The sequence below is a fragment of the Cherax quadricarinatus genome, chromosome 17, assembly GCF_038502225.1.
Source record: "Cherax quadricarinatus isolate ZL_2023a chromosome 17, ASM3850222v1, whole genome shotgun sequence".
NCBI lineage: Eukaryota > Metazoa > Arthropoda > Malacostraca > Decapoda > Parastacidae > Cherax > Cherax quadricarinatus.
In genome coordinates, this window is record NC_091308.1 from 10,912,975 (window position 1) to 10,936,609 (window position 23,635).

Sequence of the window (23,635 nt, forward strand, 5' to 3'; positions counted from 1 at the left end):
TTTAGGATAGTTTCCGTCCCAGGTCATCACACAAAAACATCGCTTCAACTGATCTGGCAGTTAATGGGTAACACCTGACCTTCATATATTTTTTACAAAAGTTTAATATCTATTATTCTTACGTTTCACAACTCTATTGCCAAGCCTTTCATGGAGATAATTGTAAACTTTGTACCAATTATCGTGTTGAAATCAAATTTTTCTTCATATAAATAAAAGTTTGGAACTAACATAAAGTGGTTCAATTCATAAATAAAACTCTTTATATAATTATGAGATCTGAACATCAGTTTAAAAATTGTCGCAATTTATATTGTGAACACAGCTACGTACGTGATAAACCACACTCCTTCATGTGTTGCTCGTTCTAATATCTCTGTTAAGTTCGTATGCACAAGTGTTCACATCGCTTCCTGTTTCTCCGGTATATTCTTTTTCCTTACATTGTTTACTGGGAAGCATATATAGACACTCTTCAACGTCGTCCCTTGGTTAAGGTTTGGCCGCTAATCCGCTAATCTTGGTGTTATAACTGTATACTGCGTCAATGCCCGCTCTGTGACACAGGATTTATTTCTTTGTGTCCCTCACAAGTCAGTACTCAACATTTACTCAAGGTCTTTGGCTGTGGGATTCTGTTTGTTAAAAAACATTCTATGGAAGCATATTCAGCTTGAGAAACAAACCAATGTGGGTAATGTAAATCCCAGAAAATATTACATATTTTAGATACTTTATCGACTAACTTGGGTAGCAACCATGATATGCTTTGAAAACGACGATATTACAAAATTTAACTTAATGCTTAAGACATAAGAGTGAATGTGCTCGAGTGAGTGCAGTTTCTATACACATAGTTGTCTTAACACTTTCTTCTATCCACTTGATCAGAAGATTAAGGTAAGGCAGTTTAGCGCTGATTTTCCATCAGTCCATCCTCTTAGCCACATCCTCTTCATAATAGACAATATTTTACTCTTGCTACGACTGTCAAATAAATGATTGTTTAACGAGAATAAAACAGTGATAATTTATCTTTTGGCCGCACTGAGGAAAATGTCATCAACATGTGTCAGTCAAATTTGACACCTAATTAATAATTGTTATAATAAGTCGTTCTCAAACCACGGTACTGGTGAAGTTTGAACTCGCGGCAAACGAGTCGTTCTCAATATATTCCATAAACAAATTGCAAAGATTAGGGACAGAGAATGTCCATTGAGAAAACATTACTACACTTGTAAAAGTAGTCCCTCCAAAATTTTCCAAGTGTATATTATTTTTTTCTCCTCTGTTCCAGGGACTTCAGGTGTTCCCAATGGTTTTGTTTGTCTGAATGTTTAAGGGCTGTGAAAGTTCTCTGTTCACTATCTAGATAAGTAGTTTTGTCTGCCTTAAAAAGAGTTATTGTTATACATAGATATTTCAGTCCAGAGAGAAAATGTATCTTGGAGAGTGTTATTGAGTTGACGTCTCTTGTATTAAAGGTTCCAGTTATCCAGCCTATCATTTTCCTTGCGGCTGTGACAGTAACACTTGTGATTCTTGGACATAAAATACTCTGATTTTATTACTCTTTAGTGTCTTACGCTCTATAGAGCAGGGAAAAGTTCAGTGCGAACGTGGACAAGACAGAGATACGATGTATGTAAAACAGAGGCGAGGTCGAGTGGCCTGAGTGTGTGGTTAGTACATTATTACCACTGATTGACAATAACAATACCGACCAGCAGCGGCAGGTCGCATCCGGGTTTGGCATCAGCAGTATAATTATATTTCCTTCTTACACAGAGAAGATTCCATAACCTTGCGCAAGGTGAAATATTAATAGAGGTGAGCTGACCCTTACCTCCATATTAATTAATTAATTCTCTCTCTCTCCTCTCTTTCTCTCTCTCTCTCTCTCTCTCTCTCTCTCTCTCTCTCTCTCTCTCTCTCTCTCTCTCTCTCTCTCTCTCTCTCTCTCTCTCTCTCTCTCTCTCAACCACTTATTCGCACACCCGCCCACAGACTCACTCTACCCACATCCATGACTCTATTTTTTTAGATTACACAACACACAGTATCTTAAATCATAAAGACAGTAGCATGAAGACCCGAGACAGAGTGGTGGACTACACTTCAGTACCATAAAGTTGCTGCAGGAAGGGTGCAGCATCACCTAGCCCATGTGAAACATAGTGAAGCAAGATAAAGTGGTATTTCCTACCATGTGAAGCATCACACGACAATACTGATTAATATTAACATGTGAAGCATAATGGGCAATATGGACTGGTGTTTCTTACCATGTGAAAAATTAATCAACATAGACAACATTAATTACTATTTCTTACCAAGTACATATGAGTACATGGGAAAGACAGCAATGGACTTGAAAATCCACACTCAGGCTTTTTGCTGAGAAGAACTATATAACTTTCAAAATTAAGGACCATCGGGCATTATCTAAATGTATGAGATAAGGATAGAAAAGCGCAAGGCTCTCTTTCCTCCCTCCACTCCCTCCGGCTTGGAAAAACATGGGGAAAATAGCAAGGAATTTACTATAGAGATGGAAATGGATCAAAGGCACGGGCTGCAGCTACCTCGACTTATACAAATAACCCGCACATGGAAGAGAGGAGCTTATGACAACCTTTCGGTCCGACTTGGACCATTTACAAAATCACACCGAAACGTCGTCGTAAGCTCCTCTCTTCTGTGTGCGGGTTATTTGTGTATCGTTCCAGTCACCGTATTGTGCCTTTTTTCGTTACCTCGACTTAATTAGTACTTTTTCTGTCTACTCGTTTTGCTCTACTGCCACTAACAAATTTTTGTATCAGTGATTACGTAATTACCACCAGTTCTTTTATGATTAACAATCCCATCTACTTCTAATGTTATTAATTTGGTTTCCTCATTGTCAGATGATTGTACTGACCTGTTAAACAAATATCTGGAACACATTGACTTCAGATTACCCCAGGGTAGCATCTTCAAGTATAGCATCTTTACAAGTATAACATCCTATACTTGTAAAGTGCTTGTCCATCTGAGTGACTGTATTGTCTTTGCGCTTACAGCTGTAGCGCTTAGCTTATTCCAGTCTTCTAGAATTCTGTTTTCAGGAAAATCTTTGCATGTTTCATCTATTCTCGTGGTTTTATTTCATTGTTTTGAGTTATGAATTCATTCAGTACTTCAGACTCTGAAGTACTGAATGAATGTAGTGATATATCGGATATCCGCATCCGCGGAACATCCGCATCAGCATCCGCGGAACATCAGCATAATTTCTTACATCCGCATCCGCATACACATCCGCATCCGAGGATATCTAAATTTTCACACCCGATACGTCTCTACTTCAGAGAGCTCTTCCTTTTCAAGTCATTCCAAGTCTTCGTTCACAGTCATTCAGTATCTCAGAGGTTTCAATGATATCTCTAAGTCACTGTTTATTAAGACACTTTTTCTTCATATGGCTTGTTTTTGAGCGATGGTACTAGCTTGTAGCTCACCTCTGTAGCCACACCTATGTTCATCTATATGTAATTTAGAGACCAAACTGGACGGCGTAGTCAAGATGCTATCTAACAAGAGCATTATGAAGAGTGAGTATGGTGTTTGGCGTGTTTGGCTTAAGTTTCTAGTTATCAGACCTAACATTCTATTGCAGAGGCATTGTGTGGTATTTATGGCACATGAGACAACAAACACAGGGATTTCTGACCATGTGGAGTATATTCAACCAACACAAGTCTGTGGTCAAGGTCCCCAGGTTACTGAGCCGTTGATCAATGAGTAACTACAATAATATAATATTAATTATAACCCACTAGCTATACACCTGGCATTGTACGACCCATACGGATTTAGCGCATCCCCATGAATTTAATAATGATAAAAATAATAACCAGTTCCCCTTCGATAGCATAATAATATATTATTACAGGTATCATCATCATATAAGATACATAATCTATTTGTAAGCAAGATTGGAATCAAATTGATAAGTCTAAGCAGAGTAAAGTGCATATCAGGTGAACCACAAAAACTAGACCTGCGGACCAGTGCTTGCTAGACCAGTCGTCGGTCTCCCTGACCTTGACAGTGGCTCACTGCATCATGTGCACGTATATATATATATATATATATATATATATATATATATATATATATATATATATCTATATATATATATATATATATATATATATATATATATATATATATATATATATATATATATATATATATATATATATGCAAAACAAACACTCTGAAAGAATAAAGAAATTCCAAGCGCTTTCGTGACTACTCACATCATTATCAAGGAACTATGAAAGTAAAGCATCCAAGGAAGCTATATAAGGGGTCTGGCCAACACCCGCACTATCAGATCCCACCACGGTTAAACACCTGACGCGCGCCGACCCAACTAGACAGGTCCTTTGCACAACTCACCCACAAACTATTCTACCCAAGAAAATTTAAAAATTATTATTTGTCCAGTGTATTATTAAATTCTTCCCAAATTCTATTAATTATAAATGGATCTAATTTATATAAACCAAAGGAAATATTCATATTATTGTCAAAACTGCTTTTTATGAAACAAGATTCAATTATATTTCTGAAATCACCTGTTTACTGTGATCTTATTGCATATATATATATATATATATATATATATATATATATATATATATATATATATATATATATATATATATATATATATATATATATATATATATATATATATATATATATATATATGTCGTGCCGAATATGTAAAACTGGTCAATTAGCAAGAACTCATTTAAAATTAAGTCCTTCCTTAAATTTTCTCTTATACGTTTAAAGATATATTTTTTTCATTAATGTTAATGTAAATTTTTTTAATTTTGCACCAAAAGGATCTTAGAAAACTAACCTAACCTTATTATAACAACAACAATTTATTTTAGCCTAACCCAACTAAATATATTTTAGATTTGTTTACAATAATTTAATACTAAACAAACACAGTGAAATATACTTTTTTCGTAAGGTTCAGAATGATTTTGGCGAAATTATTGCATACACAAATTTTCACTTGTCCTATATGGCAAGATGAGCGTTGCTATTTAAACCAAGATCGCAAGTTCTGCCTATTCGGCACGACATATATATATATATATATATATATATATATATATATATATATATATATATATATATATATATATATATATATATATATATATATATATATGTATATATATATATATATATATATATATAATCTTTGTGACACATCGCCCGCCGCCGCTGCTGATGACGCTACGTCTTAAACACATTAATTCACATCACTGTTTACATTTTACCTTCAAACAAAAATCTACTTACATCCGATACATCCATTTACATTCAATACATTTCTCTACTGAACTAGCAGTGTGAGAGTCGGTCCCGCCTGGATGCTCATCAGATGACGGCCACGAGAACCAAGGTGAGTAGTCTACAGGTAACACTTGGACCGCTCTGAAGTTTCCAAATGAGCCTCTTTTTATTTGGGGGGGGGAAGGGAGGAATTGACATATATACAATGTATCACTCGTTAGGTTCTTCATTGTTTCCTGTTATTCTTTTTGTTGGGATGACTTCTTAGCTCTGATACCCGTCAAGAGGAGGTGGTGGTTGGGGGTAAAGGCAGGGGATTTGTTTCTTGATACTAGTGAAAGATTCTTGAATTTAGAGTTACCATCTCTATCTTAGAATCAGTCCTGGTTACATCCCACTCCTCTCCAAGCGCTAATATGATCCATACGGGTTCAGCGCTTCCACGTGAATAACGGTAACAGCGAGAGTAGATTTTCGAGAACTCGCCGCTCGACAAACGAACTGTTTGTCAGTTAATATTGTTCTCCAAGTTCTTCAGCGTTCTCTGTTTTTCTTCCACTAACTCGAGGGCAACGCTGGTTAGTGAGATAACAGTAGTACAGTGATCGTCACTGTCACAGTGTTCAGTAGTGGCACAGTGCACAGTGAACAGTGTGCATGTTAAGGATATAAAAGTATGTAGGTTAGTTTTTTTTCCCTGTCCTTTTGCTAAATTTTTTTGTATCGCATTCGCTGTTTTTATCTTCATTTATTAGCAATTATATTTGCAATAACATGTTGAAAGTTTTGCTTAATGGTTTACACAGTGCTTCTGATACTTCTCTCAGAACCTAGAGAGACACAACATCAAATTCCATCCCTTCTGATGTATAAAGAGCAGTGTTTAGCGCTGTCTTTAATAATAATAATAATAATAATGATAATAATAATAATAATAATAATAATAATAATAATAATAATAATAATAATAATAATAATAATAATAAAGCGCAGTATTTGCTTCACTATATGTAAAGTGAGAATATTTTTCTAAATTAGTTTACTCTTCCTTATAGTCTCTGAGCTGTTATCCTGGATCCTCTTTGAATACTCACATCAGCTCCAGACACATCTACTTCTCATTCTTGGTAACCTCCTGCACTTTCTTTCTTAATCTTGTCAGGAATATAGGAGTTGATGTCAGGAATTTTATAAATAGTTAATGATCGTGAGAAGTATATAATTATCCTCAAGTGTCATAAATGGGAGAAGTGATTTATTATGATAATTTAATAATGATTAATGACCTAATAATTGTTGCCATCATAAATATGCTACCTTGCAATCTTATTACCAAGTTATTTATGGGTATCTTATGTGCATGTGAAGCAGTGTCAGTGCTGACTTGGTTTTTCTATATATATATATATATATATATATATATATATATATATATATATATATATATATATATATATATATATATATATATATATATATATATATATATATCCCAGATATTTTCTTCGCTTATTTTCTCGCCCTCGTATATCCATTCGTGGCAACTCCGCTTGCTTCTCTTCTATTTGTTCTCATTTTTTCTATTTTTTTCTTCTGTGCAGTGGCACTGACACAGCTGCCCCGTGTGTCTGGATGAATCATGGGCTCTCTCATTGTTCATCTCCTCGCTATGTTCTAATATATTTTGAATATAAGTGCGAAATGGCACTTATGTGCCATTTCGAATTCGTTGACGATCCTTTAATGTCTCTGTAATTCGTTTAAAAAGGCTCTCAAGCTTGAGTATAGTTCCCTCACTTGTAGACTGGCTTTACTCTCCTTACTCATCTCTAGATTCACTTCCTCCAGGTGACCATGACTGTTGTTATTGACTCCCAGAAACGTCTCATTATATTAGGCATCCCCAGAAGGGAAACCTTAAAGTGGCTGCCAATATAATTTTTTCGTCCAACTTTTACGTTTTTCTTTGTCTCATAACTTGAGTTTCCATCTGATCGACTTCATATTTTCAACGTTCATGTACGGTAACTAGAGCTAGAGTCTTAGAAGAGCTGTCATGCTTACGTTCCATATGGCCAAAGTTGCTAAGCCCGTTCCCAGCATCCTGGAATAGCTCTGATATTGTTTAAAATCTTGGAATTGTTGGAATCAGGTCAGTTACTGGAGAATGACTTTTCTGACCAGTTATAAACTTTCACCGTTGATGAGTTTAATTACAGGGAAGTTTGTCGCTCCCATTGAGCTGTATAAATTTCAATTTGTGCATTTTATTAAATAAATTGTTTCCTATGTAATAACCAAACAATGACTCTACTGATCTGCTTCAAACCCTAAATGATGATGTGTTGTAACTGTAAGTATTTTTTTTAAAGATTTTGGTCACTGTGTGAGCTAATTTAAAATTTTTAAGCATTTTTATTGAAGGAATTGAGATATTAATTTTCATATGATAACTCGTCTCATTCCCTTCAAATCTTCAGTGCTGAAATACAAACTATATATATATATATATATATATATATATATATATATATATATATATATATATATATATATATATATATATATATTGAAAGAGGACGTGTATTATTCCCTGTATTATTCCTGTCAACCATACCCCCGGCCGGGATTGAACCCGCGGTCATAGAGTCTCAAAACTCCAGCCCGTCGCGTTAGCCACTAGACCAGCTAGCCACAATAAGATTCATCCAACTAGGTGTATTTCTACACCATAGGAAGGTTAGCACAGGCACCTCTGTGACCACAAATGCAAGTTTTTACAGACGAATCTCCAGCTAGCGTGGCCGTGACGAACTCTAGCTCAAGTCCCTTCACTGCCGTCAACATGACTTAAGAAATCGTAATGACACGATTGCAAATAAACCATACCCCCGGCCGGGATTGAACCCGCGGTCATAGAGTCTCAAAACTCCAGCCCGTGCCTGTGCTAACCTTCCTATGGTGTAGAAATACACCTAGTTGGATGAATCTTATTGTGGCTAGCTGGTCTAGTGGCTAACGCGACGGGCTGGAGTTTTGAGACTCTATGACCGCGGGTTCAATCCCGGCCGGGGGTATGGTTTATTTGCAATCGTGTCATTACGATTTCTTAAGTCATATTCCTGTCAGTCAGGCAGTGGCCAGGACAGGAGCAGATGAGAGGTGTGTTTAGTTCAATACGTGTAGGAACGCGGCTGGGTGAAGTAGTCATGGGTTGGTGATAGTTTGAGTAGGTAATTTTGGTAAGTTTTTTAGTGCATACCATAGGTGTTTGGGCTGAAGTGTTCTCATGCTTACTTGTAAAGCCCTACTGTGCAGAGCTCTGTGTTTTGGAGTGTTTTAAACGTTTCCACTGTAGGCTATGTAGCCTGCAGAAAGGTTGGGGGGAGGGGGGTCATGGAGCCTCCCTGTTCATAAATGTTCACTTATTTTGTTTAACTCATTAGTAGCAGTGTGCTAGTGAGTTAATGTGAACTGGAGTGTGGTGCTTTTTTGTAGTAGTTATACGTTGAATGTAAGTTATTATTAATATAGATATATTTTTATGTAGGTGAGTTTCGTTCTTCCTTCCTAATAATATTTAATATTGATTAATATGTGAGTACATGCTGGTCCAAGGTTTGCTGTGTTTCTCAGGTAATTTTATAACCCCTAGACAGCAGTGTGAGCAGCCTTTTGGGGCCAGGAACATTTTTAAGTTACGACTTTGAAGTCGTAACAATATATAATCTTTAAACTGATATCACAATATGCAAAAGAACTACTGTGAAAAAAAGTGAAAATTACAAGCACTTTCGTTATTTCTCACATTATCAAGGAACTGTAAAAATAACAGGGCAACAAAAGGCTTATAACACAGAGATAATACCTCACGGTCACGGAAAAGGAAACTTGGAAGGGTTGAGATAATTCCTGAATGCGGTGCAATGAGAAAGGGAAATGAAAGGAAAGCCAACGATATTTCTCTTTTAATTTAGTTAATCATACGATTATTCTTCCATTTGCTTCCAAGTTTCCCCAGTTTTTCTCCTTGTGGTTAATGACTCCCATGGCATCTTTTTTTTTTCTTTTTTGCCTTGAACCTCTAAGCTCTTATTGCTACATCCTCGATGGTTTCTGTCATATCAATATTATCTTTTCGCTCGTGTCTCTGTCTCCTGCTGTTTGATGACGGGTTATAGAATGTGGCTACTGGAACCTAGGCTCCCTCTGGCATTTTTATTCCGGCCAAGGAATTTCTGTATTCATCACTGTGCATTCCACTTGGCTAATCGAAGTTCCACGTGTTCCTGACTAGAGGTGTTGCTCCCCCAAGTCCAGTATTTCTCATTCCCTTCTCATTGCCTGATACCCTGCTGGGAATATCGAATTTGTTATAGTTTCTAATAATTATATCCCTGTAATGTCTAGAGTCTTTGGTGCCACTCCTGATCATTAAGTTCCTTATCTTTATTCGTTACTCCATAACCAGATTTCCCCATTTCTTACCAGGTTTTATCGTCAAGAGTCTAGGGGAAAAATAAGAGAGAAATCCTCACTCGTGGTGAGTGGAGGTCTGGGGACATTTATGTTTGCTGGACACGGAGAATTGTAGGTGTGTATATGAGCAGAAATTGTAGCTGGGTGTGTTTGTGTATGGATTTACGAAATCGTAATGACGCGATTGCAAACAAACTACCGCGGGTTCAAGCCCCGCCCGTGGTATGGTTTGTGTACGGAGAGCGTGGATAGCGGTGGGACAGCCTAGTCTCGCACCGCGAGTAAAATGCGTTCAGATTTGAACTTTTTCCATTTTTTCCTCCGCTTCATTGAAAATAGAAAAAATGCAAAAATGGATAAAAATAGGGAAGTGAAGAGTTGAAAGCAACAGGAAAAGTTGTAGTAATAGCAACAACAGCAACAGATACATCGGCAACAGCCTTAGCAGCAACAGAAGTAGCACCAAAAGTTATAATAACAGCGAGAGAAAGAGAGAGAGAGAGAGAGAAAAAGCAACGACAGCAGGAGCACAGTGAGAACAGGCATTAGCAGAGGCAGTAACAGCTGGGTGAGAGCGGACAAAACACAGCAGCAGAAGAGTGAGAGCAGACAGCAGAAGCAGCAGAGACCAAGGAACGGCAGAAGCAGCAGAGAGCAAGGAACACCAGAAGCAGCAGAGAGCAAGGAACAGCAAAAGCAGGAGAGAGCAAGGAACAGCAGAAGCAGCAGAGAGCAAGGAACAGCAGAAGCAGCAGAGAGCAAGGAACAGCAGAAGCATCAGAGAGCAAGGAACAGCAGAAGCAGCAGAGAGCAAGGAACAGCAGAAACAGCAGAGAGCAAGAAACAGCAGAAGCAGCAGAGAGCAAGGAACAGCAGCAGTAGACTGAGAGCGAGATGCAGCAGCATCAGAGAGCGGGCAACAGCAGCGGAGAGCGGGTAGCAGCAGAAGCAGCAGCAATAGCAAGAATGAGAGCAGGCAGCAGTAGGGCGAGAGCGGACAGCACTAACACCAGCAGCAGAGTGAGAGCGGACAACAGCAGCAGCAGGGTGAGAGTGGGCAGCAGCAACAGCAGAGAGCAGGAATCAGCAGCAGCAGAGAGCGGACAGCAACAGCAGAGAGCGGCCAGCAGCAGCAGGGTGACACCGGGCAACAGCAGGGTGAGAGCAGGCAGCAGCAGCAGAGTGAGAGTGGGCGGCAGCAGCAGCAGAGTGAGAGTGGACGGCAGCAACAGTGAGAGTGGACGGCAGCAGCAGTGAGAGTGGGCGGCAGCAGAGTGAGAGTGGACGGCAGCAGCAGAGTGAGAGTGGGTGGCAGCAGCAGCAGAGTGAGCGTGGGCGGCAGCAGCAGCAGAGTGAGAGTGGACGGCAGCAGCAGAGAGAGTGGGCGGCAGCAGCAGCAGAGTGAGAGTGGGCGGCAGCAGCAGAAGTGAGAGTGGGCAGCAGCAGAGTGAGAGTGGGCGGCAGCAGCAGAGTGAAAGTGGGCGGCAGCAGCAGCAGAGTGAGAGTGGGCGGCAGCAGCAGAGTGAAAGTGGGCGGCAGCAGCAGCAGAGTGAGAGTGGGCGGCAGCAGCAGTGAGAGTGGGCAGCAGCAGAGTGAGAGTGGGCGGCAGCAGCAGTGTGAAAGTGGGCGGCAGCAGCAGCAGAGTGAGAGTGGGCGGCAGCAGCAGAGTGAAAGTGGGCGGCAGCAGCAGCAGAGTGAGAGTGGGCGGCAGCAGCAGTGAGAGTGGGCAGCAGCAGAGTGAAAGTGGGCGGCAGCAGCAGCAGAGTGAGAGTGGGTGGCAGAAGCAGCAGCAGTGAGAGTGGGCAGCAGCAGAGTGAGAGCGGGCAGGCAGGCTGGTGGACAGGCCAGCAGGCACCCCACAGAGAGTGGGATAGCGGGCTCCATGAACATCATAAATAACAACCTCTGCCTTGCTAGGTTCCCTCCTTCTCATCACCTTCTAACTAACTTACAACTAACAATACCCGAGTGCCACCCCTGCCCAGGCACACACGAGGGTGTCGCAAAGCACCTGAGGATAGCACCTGCTCGCTATCCACCGGCAATGCCTAGCCAGTGTGGCACTGATGACTATGTGTTGGGGTAAGCGGGGTCCTGGGTGACCCTCTCCCTGGGCAGCACCATCTCCGTCGCCACATGACGTCTGTGAATCTGTTAGCATCATCATCACCATCATCATCATTATCATCATCATGTTCTCCGTGGTGATCTTGTGGATGGGGGTGTGTTGGTAGTTTCTGGGGGGAGAGGTGTGGTGGGGGTACTAGAGCTGGTGCTGTGTGGGTAGTCGAGTGTGTAGCGGTTCAAACCTGGCTCCTCTCACCTCTAGTTCGCAACACCTTGCTCGGCTCCTCTCCCGCTGCTCCTTGCAGCATCTACTGCAACGGATGCTGACCTGCCTAGCCACCAGTGAATGCAGCTACTAACCTTTCGTCAGCTCCTCTCCTGCGTCATCTGCATCGTCTGCAGCGTGTACTGCGTCATCAGTCATCGGCATCGACTGTGAGCATCGACTTTTTGGTAATATAATGTTTATCACCTCCGGAGCCATGCTATTAACTAAATTATTTCCCTCCTCCACAACGCAAACACAGACCGACACATTGATCACAAAACAAGGGCAAAAAAAATCTCCCATAATAGGACTGTCATGTTCACCTATTGTAAACACACAACTATCTGAACAACTCTTCATCTTCACCTTCAGCGGTAGTTTTGCTTCTAACATCACTACCAAACCCAGCTGCGTCAAATGAACACTTGTACTGTCTATATATATTCATTCGAAGCACAATATTACCTACGAGATGGCAGTGACATTGCTACAAGAATCATAAGGCCGTTTCAGTAGCAGTGGTAACTACACACACGCACAAGGAAACTGGAGGAAAGATATGATGTACTACGTTGCAAAACCAGCTTTTATGAGGGACAACGTTTCGCTCTCTCGACAGAGAGAAACGTTGTCAAATTAAAGTTTATTTAGCAACACGTGCCTTTCCTTCACTTTTATCAGTGACAGGTCATTCGGACCCCACCGAAAGTCAGCCACAACTAGAGCCAACTGCCAGATCAGCCAAGTTAAAATTGCTCTATACAGTACGCCCGCAGGACACTGGTAGCAACAGCCAAGTTACCCAGGCAGTCAGCAAAGTCTGGCCGAAGGCCGGGCTAAGAGAACTGAATAGTTTTTGAAAACGGTCACAAATACGTCACTCTTGCCTACCACAGTAATCACCAATGCAATAGTCGCCACTTTAAGACAATAGTCACCACTACAGTACCTTAGTCACTACAGTACCGTAGTCACTACAGTACTGCAGTCACTGCAGTACAGTAGCCACTACAATACCACAGTCACTACAATACCACAGTAACCACTACAGTAACACAATCACCACTTCAATGTAAGAATTACGACTACAGTCACAAAGAGCTACAGCGACACGGTGACCACTACAGTAACAATCAAAATTAGAGCAAAACTGTTTCGACAATAGTGACACAATCACCACTACAAAAAGTCACGGCTACAGTCACCCTTACAGTTGCAAAGTCACCCCAGCAGTGACACAGTCACGATTACAGTGATATAGTCACCACTAAAGTAATACAATCTGCACTACAATAAGAAAGCTACAGCTACACTGCCACAGTCACCCAAACAGTAACGTGGTTACAACTACAATGGCACAGTCACCACTACAATGTCAGTCCCTGCTATAGTGGCGCAGTTCAAACTACAGTGAACAGTTGTCATTACAGGGACACAGTCCAAAATACAGTAACGCATTATCTCTAATGTGGCATAGTTATCAACACAGAACCACAATCACCAGTCCCACTGCATTATTATAATCTCCACTATATTGACAATTACCAATACAGTGACAGATTCGCTCCTACAGTTAGTCACCATTACAGTGATTCACGTAACCGAAGTGGTGACTTTGTCACCACTTCGGTTACGTAGTCCTTATAATAGTGACACAGTCGTCCATACAGTGACACAGTTACTACATCAGTTATACTGTCCCCACAACAATGACACAGTGCCCCTTAACAGTGACAAAGTCCTCCTGCAGTAAAACAGTCGCCACAACGGTGAAACAATCCTCCCACAGTGACACAGTCATCATTTTAGTTATAGTCTCCACTACAGTGCCATAATCCCCCATTCAGTGAGACAATCAGCAGTTACAAGGTCCTCAGGACAGTGACATCCTTGCCTCGCTCACACACAACAGTAGCAGCATATGAAGACAGTTGTAAGTTGCTGAAGAAGAACGAGACGATGTCTGGACAACACCCCACTGTGTGTAGAGCTTTATCAGGACTTGATAAAGCTCTACATAGAGCGAAACATAACGTGACGAAGCTCTACACGGGGCGAAACATGATGTGAAGCTCTACACAACGCGAAATATAACGTGATAAGAGCTCTAGACAAAGGGAAACAAGACTTAAAAGAGCTCTTCACTGAATGAAAATTGACGCCACAAAGCTTTACACAGAGCTCAACACAATCTTTAAATTAGATTAGATTAGACTGGAAAACGTTAAAATTAGCTAAGGTTAGATTATTTTAAGTTACATTATTAGATTATTCATGCTATGTACCCTCTACAGTCTAACCAAAACTATCCTAAACGAGGCTTTCTTCGTACCCTGAACTACCCTAACCCAAGCCATCGTACCCTGATCCAGTGTATCCTAACGTGACCAAGAGTAAATTTTGATGGTAAAATTGTCCTCGTGCATGACAAAAATATTCATAAGAACTGCGTCGCGTCAACATGTCGGCGTCAGGAAATCACAAGACTACACACCTGAGAGTCTTATTAAATGTGGAAGATGGTTTTTATCCCTTCTAGCGTTTCCAGATGAATACAAAAACTACTACTACTATTAATAATAATAATAATAATAATAATAATAATAATAATAATAATAATAATACAGCCTACTCACAGTTCCCAGTTAGTAACGAGCGTGTGGTACGGCAGTGATGTGGTCTCCAGTACCTCACAACTGCCAGCTTCACAAACTGCCTCTCACTCACTGGACGCAGATCGGGGCCGCCGGATTCACAAGGAGGATCGAACCTCGGTTATTTTTACCGCTTAATGACCCACACAGGTTTATCGGTTAACATCACTAATTCTCTTAATGCATCTTAAGATTTTGTTCTTTCAGAAAATATATGTCGTGCCGAATAGGTAAAAGTGGTCAATTAGCAAGAACTCATTTAAAATTAAGTCCTTTCTAAAATTTTCACTTATACGTTTAAAAATATATTTTTTTTTCATTTACGTTAATGTTAAAATTAATAATTTTGTACCAAAAGAACCTTAAAAAGCTTACCTAACCTTATAACAAACGCAATTTAATTTAGTCTAATCTAACTAAATATATTTTAGGTAAGTTTACAGTAATTTAATAATAAACAAACACAAAGAAATATATTTTTTTCGTTAGGTTCAGAATGATTTTTGCGAAATTGTTGCACAAACAACTTTTTGTTTGTCTTATTCGGCAAGAAGAGCCAAAATAGCAAGTTTTACCTATTCGGCACGACATATTTAAATATATATATATATATTATATATATATATATATATATATATATATATATATATATATATATATATATATATATATATATATATATATATATATATATATATATATATATATATATATTATATATATATATATATTATGTATATATATATATACATATATATATATATATATATACATATATTATATTATATTATATATATTATATGTATATATATTTATATATATATATATTATATGTATATATATATATTATATATATATATAATGTATATATATGTATATATATATATATATATATATATATATATATATATATATGCATGTATACATACATACATACATACGTATTACCACAACAATTGCCTCAATTAACATAAAGTCAAATTATTGTCTAGAATATATTTATTAAATAAAATATTATTGTATTTATGTTTCAAAAATATATATTATATACAGTTAAGCTCTTATGGATTATCTTTTTAAAATATATATACCACACATTAATATGGAAAAAAAAATAATCTTTAACACAATAAAATTATCAAGAGGAATATTAAAGAATTTATTTATGCAGTGGACGAATATTGAAAATGAACACCCCCCCCCAAAAAAAAAATATATATATATATAAATTGGAATTGGAATAAAATCCTCCAAGGATTATTATATTGTATTGGGTGAAGAACTAAACCCGTGTGGGTCATTCACAGCAAGGAGTGGCTGGAGCGGGATCCTCTGTCCGCTCCAGAGCTGATCAGTGGAGCTGTTGCTACACTTGAGTTGTCAGTGGTAGCACAGCCTCAGTCATCACCTTCCTAGACAGACACACCACTTGCTGTTATTATTATTATTATTATTATTATTATTATTATTATTATTATTATTATTATTTTCATATTATATTTTATTATTATTATTATTTTCAGTAATAATAATAATAATAATAATAATATTATTATTATTATTATTATTATTATTATTATTATTATTATTATTATTATTATTATTATTATTATATTCATGAAGAAGCGCCAAACCCCTAAGGTTCATACAGCGCCAGCAGAATGAGACATAATTATATTTAATACGATGAAGCGTAGGGTAGCTCTAGTTCCTCGCATTAAAACCCTTTCTTGTGCACCTCTTAGTGTACCGTGTGTACACGTAGAGCTTAGGTTACCTGCGGTGAATTATCACTCCCAAGATAAACCATAAAAGATTATTATTATTATTATTATTATTATTATTATTATTATTATTATTATTATTATTATTATTATTATTAGAGGTACATAAGTGGTTGATAGATTTTTCATGTTCACTCCCAGGTTTCCATTTATACCTTGAGACCACCTGATCCTAGCGGGATCAGATTTTTATTGCTTATGTACCGTTACCAGGAAAATGTTAATGTCATTATAGGCACTGGCTATTTTGATCTGGACTATTCTTCATGCTGGTTTCCGTGAGATAACTTGAGAAACCTTCTTCTGTTCGGCTTAGAAGAACTGTGGGGCTGTTATTGGAACATTTATGTACTAGTCTATATGTTTTTTTTTTGTGTGTGTGTGTGTGATTTCCGTCTTTAATGGCTGATGCTGTGTAGATCCAAATTTGACAATTTACTTACATACTTAATAAATTCGGAGCAGTATCTATAGAATGTCTGTTCAGCTTGGCTTCAAACTACATGCGATAGCAGACTTCGTTCATAAAAAAAGGTCCACACTGATTTGGGCTATTTAAAATTAATCTGCCAGTTTTATTAAAGAAACTGATTTCCGTGCAATAGCTGGAAAATGACTCTTCTGATAGAAATCAAACCTTGGACATTGACGTAGCTTATTTAGAGAAAAACTTAAACTGATTCTGGGTTGCATAGATGTCACTTTGCGATAATGTGTAAATGCCACATCCGATCGACATCAAACCTTCAATGTTGATGAATCTTAAAGGCAGCAATATATTGTTAATAAGCTCGTAGTTCATTGGTAGTATACAAATTTAATTTTTTTGCAAAAAAAAAAGGTAATAAATTTTTTCTCCCATCGTTGTAGAGATTTTGAAAGAGAATATAAATAAAAAACGTAAGAATTGTTGAAAATTCGCGTTTTTAAGCAGCCGAAAATATTAAGAGTCTAGTGAGCCTTCAAATATTACATCGTTTTGGCAGTTTTATGAAGACTGTCTTTAGGCCAAAATTTCCAGAGCTTTGTTAAGGTGTTGAGCAGCAGCTCCTGAACCTTTTGGGAGAGTTTATATCTCCAAGTGATTTATAAATTAGGATGTACTGAAAATTTATGCCGCGCTGTGTAGTATTCCTCTTGTGGGATACTTTTTCATGGCCAAGGGTTATGGGATACCTGGGATACCTTTCTCGGATCGCGCAGTGACAGACATACGTCTAGTTGTTGTGATATTCATGATCACCGCTAAGACAACAGTAGTCTCCACTACATTTCATTAAGTTTTCCTAAGAGTGATCTTGTAGTTCTGGAGTGATCTTGTTATCTTGTTAACTAATAAATTTGTAGGGAGCGATCTTGTAATTAAACAAGATTGTCTGGAGTGATTTTCTGATATCAAAACCGCGATAAGTAAGAAAAATATCACAAAGAAATCTTTGCGAATAATTTACCAGGTGATAAATACACTGAAAAATATTAACTAGGAACATGTTTTGTTTACTAGGATAGGATAGGTTGTGATAGGGTAGGTTAGGTTAGGTTAGGCATGGTTTAGATTAGGTTAGGTTAGGCATGGTTTAGGTTAGGTTAGGTTAGGCATGGTTTAGGTTAGGTTAGATTAGGCATGGTTTAGGTTAGGTTAGGTTAGGCATGGTTTAGGTTAGGTTAGGTTAGGCATGGTTTAGGTTAGGTTAGATTAGGCATGGTTTAGGTTAGGTTAGGTTAGGTTAGGTTAGGCATGGTTTAGGTTAGGTTAGGTTAGGCATGGTTTAGGTTAGGTTAGATTAGGCATGGTTTAGGTTAGGTTAGGTTAGGTTAGGTTGGGCATGGTTTAGGGTGGTATAGGTTGGGTTAGGATAGGTTACATAACTCTAGGGTGGGATAGGTTTTGTTGGGTTAAATTAACATTAGATTACATTAGGATGTATCTGATTAGTTGGAGTGGACACCTAGTCTACCTTACCACTCCCAACCTAACCTAACCTAACCTAACCTAACCTAACCTAACCCAACCTAACCTAACCTAACCTAACCTAACCTAACCTAACCTAACCTAACCTAACCCAACCTAACCTAACCTAACCTAACCTAACTTAACCTAACCTAACCCAACCTAACCTAACCTAACCTAACCTAACCTAACCTAACCTAACCCAACCTAACCTAACCTAACCTAACCTAACCTAACCTAACATAACCTAACCTAACCTAACCTAACCTAACCTAACCTAACCCAACTTAACCTAACCTAACCTAACCTAACCTAACCTAACTTTAACTAACCTAACCTAACTTTAATTAACCTAACCAACGCTATTGTCAAACGTTGAAATTCGTGGATAAAAAAATCCCTTTACTCCCTTTTTTCTCTTATTCGTGTTTTTTTCAGTTATTTCACAAACTTCACCTCAAAATACGCATAGCCTACTTCGAAAGTTATACATATTTTGATGTAGCCAAATTAGTAGTGATGCAGCAGAGTTATTGGTGATGTAGCAGAGTTAGCAGTGATGTAGCAGAATTTCTGGTGATGTAGCAGAGTTAGCAGTGATGTAGCAGAGTTTCTGGTGATGTAGCAAGAGTTATTGATGATGTATTAGAGTTAGGCGTGACGTTGCAGACTTAGCATTGATGCTACAGTCTTAGAAGTGATTCTGTCGAGTTAGCAGTAATGCTGCAGACTTAGAAATAATGTAGCAAAATTAATAATGATATAGATAGAAGAATTAGCGGCGATGTACCGAATTTAGTAATGATTTAGCTAAGTTTGCAATGATGTGACAGAGTTAATAGTGATGTAAAAGAGTCAGCAGTGATGTCACTGTTAGCGGTGACAGAAGCAGCTGTTTCAACGTCAACGTTATTAGTCGTGAATAATAATAATGGAGGCGTTGTGGTGGATGGTGAAGTAGTTAAGGTACGGCTGGTGAGCTGAATATTAATGGTGACTGACCTGGCTATTAGTGGTATCGTGGTGTAGTGATGGTATTGCTGGTGAGTAGTAGTGATGGTGAGGTGATGGTGGTGGTGATGATGATGGAAGTACATGACAAAAGTGAACACACACACACACACATACACACACATACACACACATATACACACACATATACACACACACATACGCACACACATACACACACACAAACACTCAAGCACACAAACACGCGCACGCACACACACACACAGCGGAGAGGAAGTGTTGAAATGAGTAGTGTAATGAGTCGGTCGTGAGTCTGAGAAGAACTGAGTATAAATCCGAGTCCTGTTGAAGGAACAATGTGATGTACTGCAGGACGTACAGTATCACTGCAGAAGTTAATGTGGAGTACTGCAATAGGTACATTAGTTCCCATTCTTGTGTGCTGCCATAGGTTCACATTATACTGCAATAGGCTCACAATGTTTGTGTTACCATATACTTGTGCCTCACACTGTCCTGGCATAGCCTCACATAGTGCCTCTACTGAGTCAAATTCTGTCACAGCGGTTTGACAGTCTCTGTATTGGCACTGTGGCTTTAATCTCACAATGTTTTTGACACAATTGTTTTACTAACGAGATTTACTCTGGTCAGTTTTGCAGGTTAAGGGTAGGATTAACCTACATTACGTTATAATAACGTTAACAGGTTTAGTTCTGTGCAGAAATTAAGAATTCGCATACCTTGGTAATTCGCAAAATTCTTTACAGGCCATTGCATAGCAGGATAGTTTTCTGAAAGGTCTGCAAGTATTTCAGTAGGAGGATGAACGCTAGTACGTTGAAGAGCAAGCCTTTATAGGGACAACGCTCTGCTCTGTGTAGACCTTTATAAGGTCATGGCTTGATCTATACGGAGCGGAATATTGTTATAATAATAGAGTATTTGTGTTGTGTGTCTTTTCTTCGCTTTTGTCGACAGTATGTTGCTGGGTTCTGGTTATTGATCGATGGTATGTAAGGGGTAGATCGAGTCCCGACCTGACCAGACGAAGAGCTCACTGTTCTGTTCAACCACTCCTCTATATAGGAAGTTTCTCTAACAACTTGATTGGTTGAATCAACTTGTGTATAATATAAACTGAGACCAAACTTACATACATTAGTTATTCAAGGTTAAGTTAGGTTAGGTCAGATTTGGTTAAGCTAATTTACTTTAATTTACTTGAGTTTCATGTGACACCCGGGGATGAGGATGCTAATTGCGGCGTCATTTAATCGAGCGATAACCCAGCTTTATAGCGACTGATTAATATGTTTATGCTAATGACGTTTTGCATGTATTAATGGAGAACTCATGTGGCAAACCGCACTGTCTTGGTTAATTGGGAGTTAATGCCTAGCGAGTACCCAACGGGCTACGAAGGCTAGGTGGCATCAGTTCGCCACCAGTCAAGAATACTTTATTCTTTAAAATTGGGATTAAAGCAACCTCTCGCTGTATATACACTGCACGATATGTATGTCTCGGGGTATATATCCTGTGCACACTGCTTTTCAACATATCCTACACACAAGCCCTACCGCACAATCACCCCGTCAGTAAACTACTTGCAAGCAAGACAAGCTTTACACAAGACAAGCTTTAATTGGGCAGGTTTTGCTCTGTGTACACCTTTATCAATTCATAACTTAAAGCTTGTACACAGAGCGAAACGCTGTCACAAGAGAAGTTTGCTCCGCGCCTGTCTCTCTTCACCGTCGGCAGTACGCCTTTGTAAAACACAGCGGGTTAGAAAACACGACCCAGCAGCGCCGCTGCGGTCCCATCAAATACTCAAATGAGATATTGTTATGAGGTAGCCGTAGGGAAGTAATTTATCTTATTAGCATTTGATAACTTACATGTTCTCTCATACGATTTCTTAATTAATCAATAATATATTCCCGCACTCGTCTTGACGCATAAATTACGTTGCTTCCTGTGCAAGAAGGGCAATTTGTTGATCGCTCAACTGCGTTACTTATGTAGTTGATATTAGCGCAGTGTTGACCAAGTGTATATTTACACAGTCCTAGCCAAATCAGTTTCCCCAGAATCTTAGTTAATTCGTTGATTCTATTAATCTTAGCTAATTCAGTGGTACTGGGTAGAAATCATAGCGAATTTATTGGTCTTCACTGATAATCCTTTACTAAAATATTGGCGCTAACTAACAATTCTATAGTTATTAATGATCTTACCTTAAAATGCTAGCTTAAACAGTTTTTAAGTAGAAATTCTAACTAAACCAGAGATCGTACCTAACAATCCTAGGTAAATCAGAAATCCTGACTAACAATCCGAGGTAAATCGGGGATCCTAACTAACAATTTTTGTCAGGAGTCAGTACTACCAAGGTGATGTGAGTTCCCCGTGAAGGATGCAGTGTAATTAATTGGTATGTTCTCACATTGTTATTTGTTGGTACTATGCTCTGACTTTGATATTAATCGTGACTGTTCTGCTAAAACAAACTCTTCATTGCCTGAGCTTTTCCAATGAATGTTTTAATTTCTAGTGCAAAAATGTTAACTTTTTCCGAGGAGGATCCAGATTTTGAGTAGGATCTGTTTAACGATAGCATCCAGACGGGGTTACGTAGTTCAAAGGAAAACCCGAGGATCAGTGGTTGTAGAACTGTAGCATTTCAGTGGGTCGTGTCTGAAGTCGAGGAAGTCAGTTTTCCCCTCAATGCTTACTAGCCAAAAAAATGCATGGTGTTCTCACGGAAAAGGTCTCTACTGACGCTGCTACTGGAGTACTGGACCGGGGGATATTAAAGATGGTATTACCTAAATGTTTTTTTGAGAGTATTGTGTAGCCCACAACTCTTCTATGACTCTTGAGAATGACTAACAGTGTTTAAGATATCCAGAAACGTCCTCTGGTTGGGCTTGAGGAAAAATGTAAGACTACACATCAAAAACCTGGTCACGAATGTCACCTGGCAGGTATACCTGGGAATTTTATGAAACCAGCACCACTGTGCCCAATTCCGACCTTTGAGGAACCATTTGCTGAATTACTAATTGGTAATGTAGACCTGCTACATAAGACAAGGCAAGGAATAACTATGTATTTAAAGTAATGTGTATGACAACAAGATAACCTCAGGCATTACCTATGTGAACTATAAACACCAAATCAGTATTAAAAGTTTTGGTAAGATTTTTTTTCTTAAGAGGTTTACACAAATAACCCGCACATAAAAGAGAGAAGCTTACGACGACGTTTCGGTCCGACTTGGACCATTGACTTTGTCAATGGTCCAAGTCGGACCGAAACGTCGTCGTAAGCTTCTCTCTTTTATGTGCGGGTTATTTGTGTATCGTTCCAGTCACGGTATTGTGCCTTTTTGTTATTCTTAAGAGGTTTGCTCCGGTCCATAAAATAAGACTAGTGCTCCACTTTTAAGGCCAATCATAATAGTTTTAACTCGCCGTGAAATAAAGTATAGTTTATCAGCACATTTCTTTAATCACATCTAGGCCTTTAAATATTACCAACAAACACTGAAAACCATCATCAGAACTTGTTTGAAATTCCCCACAGACTGGGACGGGAGATCTCTGTTGTTACTTTTCCCATCAGATAGACTGTGCAAGAAACTGTTGGGGGAGGAGGAGGATGGCGTTGATGTGAGTCGATTTAATTGTCACTCAGTACGAATCAATCGATGTTAAAATAAAAATTCATAGGATATTACAAATCAATGGGTGAGGCCTGAAGAAAGCGCAAAGAAAAATAAAAAAAGAATATGTAAAGAAAAGTTATTAATATTCGTTCATTCAACCCAGAAGACAGAATTATTGGGCAGGAAGCTGTTCCTGTACACGCCTTGAATGAGCATTTTATGGAAACTATGAAGGTGTCCCGTGGCTCGGTTGGCAACGTCCTCAGCCCACATACTGAGTGTTTGTGGTTCGATCCCTGGCAAGTGTGGAAATGTTGAGCATGTTTCCTTACACCTGCTGCCTTTGATCGCCTAGCAGAAAGTAGGTACCTGGGTGTTGGCCGACTGTTGTAGGTCGCATCTCGGGAGGTG

General features: G+C 38.7%; 1 long non-coding RNA gene across 2 annotated transcripts in view; it reads left to right on the forward strand.

Annotated features, from left to right (window-relative positions):
- Nucleotides 1-11,739: 11,739 nt before the first annotated feature.
- The window catches only part of LOC128686422 (uncharacterized), a 162,018-nt gene continuing 150,122 nt past the window's right edge, over nucleotides 11,740-23,635 (forward strand). The window contains exon 1 of one of the 2 annotated variants that reach the window (XR_011392094.1): nucleotides 11,740-12,372. This is a non-coding gene — a long non-coding RNA (uncharacterized lncRNA). The remainder of the gene's footprint in view (nucleotides 12,373-23,635) is intronic. The other variant, XR_011392095.1, reaches the window with a different exon arrangement.